The sequence below is a fragment of the Urocitellus parryii genome, chromosome 14 (assembly GCF_045843805.1).
Source record: "Urocitellus parryii isolate mUroPar1 chromosome 14, mUroPar1.hap1, whole genome shotgun sequence".
Classification (NCBI taxonomy): domain Eukaryota; kingdom Metazoa; phylum Chordata; class Mammalia; order Rodentia; family Sciuridae; genus Urocitellus; species Urocitellus parryii.
Window position 1 is genome coordinate 29,874,372 of NC_135544.1, and position 6,000 is coordinate 29,880,371.

Sequence of the window (6,000 nt, forward strand, 5' to 3'; positions counted from 1 at the left end):
TGGACTTTGTAAAACATCATGTGTCAATACTTTATTATTTGTTTCTTTGATAACTATTTTCTTCTTACTCTCCCTTAATGTGTGCAAATTCTTCTTTTAAACACTGAACAGCCTCTTAATGGTATGGAACAGAAACAATATATGTGCTTCTTGTGTTCCCTCCCACTAAAATGACAATTTTTGTGGGGGTGGGGTACCCGGGATTGAACTCAGGGGCACTACACCACTGAGCCACATCCCCAGCCCTATTTTGTATTTTATTTAGAGACAGAGTCTCACTGAGTTGCTTAGTGTCTCACTGTTGAGGCCTAGCTTTGAATTGCCATCCTCCAGCCTCAGCTTCTCAAGATGCTGGGATTATAGGCATGCACCACCGTGCCTGGCAAATAACAACTTCTTGAGGGAAAGAATCTTGTGGGCCTCCTTCAGTCCTGCCACTCAGGATTGAGAAGAGGATTCAGCATGCAAAGATGCTGAGTCAGCTATCTTTAGATGTGTGAAGGCAATGAGTGCTGGGCAGGGAGGAGAGCAAAGAAATATTGTTCTGGCCACACTTGGGTGAGAGTTCACATGGCCCTGAGACTTCATTCCTGTGGCCCTGATTGGAGATGATAAGAGATGATGCAATCAGGGGGTTCAGAAACAGGCTTCTGCTGAAACCTGGAAGAGCCTGGATTTTGTGTTAACATGAGACGTGGCTCCCTTACAAATGCCACTGGAACTGCTGTGTAGGAAGAGACAAGCAATCTGCTCGAGGCAGCAAACACCACGGGAGCATTTGGTATTTGAAAAATGGTAACTTATTTATGGTGACAAAATGTTAACATAAATAATTTACTTTTTTAATCTACAACTAAACCAAAATAAAATCAAAACACAGAAGATTAGATAAGTTATAAGGTAGGTATTGACTTTGCTAACTTGACTCTTTGAAACTTGGTTTAAAATTGTTCTTTTGCCCTGTGTTCAGCTTAAAAAAAAAAATAACAACTCACTTAATCCCTCTTCGTGATCTCTTAATATCCCTGTTATCATAAGTTTATAAAAATTAAATCACTTTAGCTCCCTGTTAAAATAGCTTATGGAATTATCTTGGACATTATGTTCTTGCACTTGACAAGAAAAGCCATATGTTTTTGATATTTCCTCTGCTGCAGGCTCACTCTGTCTTAGCTCTTCATTATCCCAGAATCAGTGCCTCTCAGTTTGACAGTGGAAAGAAGTCCATCTCCCAAAGAACTGATGATTTTTAAAATGTCCAATAACAAGAGACACAAAAATCATCATCCCTTCTCAGCTGCCAGGAGGCTAGAGCTAAATGTTGGTTTCACCTCTGGAGCCTGTCACACAAATCCCTCAGTTAAGTATTCAGGTCACACATACTTGTATGTCTGTCGCTTCTGTGATGCAAAATGATGGAAATATGTGAATAGTGAAGGTTTTATTCTTGCAATGTGGTTTTGTCCCATAGTGAGCTCCGAGTAGATTCCAATCCACCACTGCTTTGTTTCCTCAGTTTCTTTCTCTTTTTTAAAAATATTTTTTTAGTTGTAGATGGACACAATATCTTTATTTATGTATTTTTATGTGGTGCTGAGGATTGAACCCAGTCCCTCACATTTCTGAGGCAAGAGCTCTACCACTGAGCTACAGCCCCATCCCCTCATCAGTTTTTTAATATAAGTTCATTAACAATTGTCTGTCCACTTTCTAAGTCAGCACACAGGAGAAGGTTTGTTGTGTGATACTGTGCTTCATATTTCTATTAAAAAATAAACCACATAATTTATTTTTACTTAGAGTAATACATGCTTTTTTAAAATATAAAGAAGAATAGTAGTGGTTACTGAAAAGCACCTTAGTTGCATGCCATTCTCTCAACTTGTGCAAGATTGTTCTCACCCACACAATTATGAAAGTACTAAAGGCAGAAAAATTCACACTCAGGGAGGTAAGCCATCAACTCATCTGGAGACTGAACTGTACAGTCATCTTCTTCCTTTGTTACATGGTTCTTGTTAAACTACATATGTTTCCATTTTAACCATTCTTTATGTAGCTTCAATTGCAAATTCCTGGACTTTTCTTGAGTTGGCTGGGCTTTTTTAAAAAAAAAAAAATATATATATATATATATATTTTAGTTGGACACAATGCCTTTATTTTATTCATATATTTTTATGTGGTCCTGAGGATTGAACCCAGGGTCTTGCACTTGCAAGGCGAGTGCTCTATTGCTGAGCCACAACCCCAGCCTTGAGTTGGCTGGGTTTTAAAAACGTGTGAATTTTAAACCAAAATTAACCCTACATATAGTATCAATCAAGCAAAGGTTTTTTTTCCATAAACTGAGTTGAAATCTTTTGGTGCCCAGGAAGTTTTTGTGGTGGCCAGTTGCATGGCCTGCTCATAACAATAATTAATTTCAGCACTTATTAAGTATCTACTGTTTCATCTAGGCAGACTTAGGCATATAGAGGGATAGAAACCGAAAAGTAATAGAATATAATTTTCTTACACTTGAGGGATTTTAATCTGTAGTGGCTGAGAACATGTGGCCCATTTACCTGCAGGGACAGATTTCAAAGAAAAGTAAATATTAATTATATGGGTTTGAGGATTTGTCAGTCTCAGAATGTAGACTTTAAATTTGACCTTAAAAGTAGTGTAGAATCTAGTTGTGTGCAGTGGTGCACACCTGTAATCCTAGCTGCTTGGAAGTCTGAGGCAGGAGGATCATGAGTTCAAAGCCAGCCTCAGCAAAAATGAGGCGCTAAGCAACTCAGTGAGACTCTGTCTCTAAATAAAATACAAAACAGGGCTGGGGATGTGGCTCAGTGATTGAGTGCCCCTGAATTCAATCCCTGATACCTGCCTCAAAAAATGAAAAAAGAAAAAAAAAAGTAGTGTAGGATCTAGAGGAAGTCAAACAAGGGAAGAATTCTTGTTCTAGGAACAAATCAGTAATGAGTTGCAGGTGCAGGTATGGGTGTGTTCATGGGCCGAGATGCTGAATGGAGATCTTGGGTGGATGGTTAGAAAGAACTGGATTTTCCTAATGAAACAGTGACTGGAGGATTGACCAAGGGCCTGGGGAATTGGGAGTTAATCTCTTCATTTGATGTACCCTGAAGAGCCATGGTAAACCCATAATCAGAGCAGTGGGAAAATGGAAAGGGTGCTTCAGAAAGAATCCAGTTGTGCAGATAAGAGGCTTTATAATTATAAGACGGGGGCAGGATATGAAGGTTTTCATCAATGTGGAGAGCTATCTGAGCTGCCGAAAATCTCTAGCTTCTATACAAAACCAAGGTTTATTTATAACAGCAGAGAAGAGATGAAATGAGCAAGAAATGATGATTTTGAGTTCAATAGAGAATAACAATACACATTTGTAGCACAGTACTAGTGACATAGTGGATCTTAATAGGAATTGTTGTTAATGCTATTGCTGTCATTATTGTAAAATTATTTGGTATTACAGTTTAATAGAAATAGAAAGTAAGGGAATCTTACATTTTTTTATGTGCCAGTTAGGTTAAAATCACATTTATTCTCTTCACAACAGCCCCAAGTTATAGATACAAATATGTGTATTTTTCATATTTCAAAATATAAAGCCCAGAATGCCTAAGAAATACACAGCTCATAAGTGGCAGACCTGGCTGTCTGGCTACAGGTCCATTGTTTTTCTACTCTGTCTCTAAATTGAGAGTTAAGAGATCTGCCAGGAACTCGAAGAGCAGATGTATGATTGAAAACTGATGAATGCTGTAAACATACCCCAAGAAAAGGTCAGTGAGGAATAGGGCTGTTCCACAGTGGAGCACAGAAAAAGGGAGGTCTAGGTGGCAGAAATGGGCATGGATTTAATCCAGGCAGCAGAAAGATCAATGGCTCTGACTGAAACACATAGTCAAGCAGCTTCCGTTAATCACACTTGGTGCCCCAGCTTTACAAGACTGAGATGCTGTTTCCTTTTCTTACCACATTTACCCAGAGATTTGATCATCAGCTTCCCAGAGACCTTGTTAAAGTGGAATACATACTTGCAATACTAAACAGGAACTGGAAAGGAGATTGTACCTCATTAGTTAAAACACTGATGATATTATTTACACCAGACCCCTTTTGAATGGTATTTACATAAGACATTTACCCCATGTATCAAATCAATCTGTCACATTATGGAGAGGAAGTTTCTGGATGTGCACAATAAAGCAAGACTATCATAAAGAAAGTACTTCCATGAATCCATGAAACGGCTAGCCAGATAATCTCTTTCTGGTGGCACTACTATTTAAAAAGTTCAACAACGTCCATATTACTTAGTAGTTTAGGATCCCTCACTGTGTCCCCAGGTTCACTTTTTGCTCAAATTATCCTTATTAAAATTCTGCCTAAGAGCTGTGGCTGTGGCTCAGTGATAGAGCGCTTGCCTAGCATGCGTGAAGCACTGGGTTCGATCCTCAGCACCACATAAAAATAAAATAAAGGTATTGTGTCCTCCTACAACTATATATATATATATATATCATATATTCTGCCTAGAAGTGGCATGTATCTATCTATTCCATTTACATTTTACTTGTCAAAGCAAGTCACATGCAATATTTGATATAAATGATGTACAAGAATTCTTTTATAGAGGGGCAGCAAATAATTGGGAGTACAATCTCTACGTGATGTATATTTGCTTACTTATTTAATTGAATATTCTATTTCTTCCAAAGTCAAAGAGAATATTTTTCTCTCTTAAATAAATTCCCTGTTACTTTTACCAGAATTTGGCTTAAGGTCTCATATTGAAGAATATTTTTTTCAAAGTAAAAACTTTGATTAACTTCTGTATGTAGTTTGCCTTGCTATAGTAACAATAACTACAACAATAAACAACCCACAAACCTCCAAAATATCTCAGTTGTTCACAGCTGGAAATATTTTTCATGCCTGCTCATGTTATATGCAGGTCTACAGAAGGCATCAAGCTAAGAGTCTGCTCTCAGGTTATGGATCTGTTTTCAGGCTGTGGGTTCGAGGCAAGTATGAGCTGGTATCTTCACAATCTGGGACCTTGGCTAAAGGAACAACCCTGATCCATGATATTCTATGGAAAAGAGCAGAGCAAGAGTCCATGCTGAAGCAGGTGAACTAATCAGGGTTCTTCAGAGAAACAGAACTAATAGGATATATTAAGATATATGCAAGGTTAACTATAGGAATTGGCTAACAGTTACAGAAGCTGAGAAGTTCATGATCTGCCATCTATCTGCAACCTGGAGAATCAAGAAATCCAGCGATGTAATTTCATCTGATTCGAAGGGTTTGGGAATTGGGAGCAGGAGAAGGAGTTCAATAGTGTAAGTGGCTGAGTCTGAAAGTCTGAGATCTAGACTTCCCTGTTCAATGGACAAGGACAGAAGGTGGATGTCCCAGTTCAGTCAGACAGAATGAATTCCTACTTCTTCCTCCCTTTTGTTCTGTGAGCACGCTCAACAGATTAGATGATGCTTACCTGTACTGTATTAGCTGAGAGCACATCTTTACTTCTTTACTTCAATTGCTAATCTCTTCTGGAAACACCCTCACAAACACACCTAGAAAGATAGTTTACTAGCTATCTAGGCATTCCTTAATCCAGTCACCTCAAATTAACACCTAAAATTAAAATTTAACACCAAAAATTAACCATTACAACAGGCAATCACATTCAGAGCTTCTGCTTGATCAGGAGATAAGTCACATCTGCCCACATTCCACTGGCCCAACCGGATCACAGGTATGGAAGTGCACTTTGCCCCTGCTTATGGGGAGTTGCCATGAAGTCCCCTGCGATGAACGAGGATGCTTTATTCTCTTTGCTTTTTAAAAAAATATTATTGAATTATAGATGGACATAATATCTTTATTTTGTTTATTTATTTTTATGTGGTGCTGAGAATCAAACCCAGTGCCTCACATGTGCAAGGCAAGCACTCTGCCACTGAGCTACAACCCCAG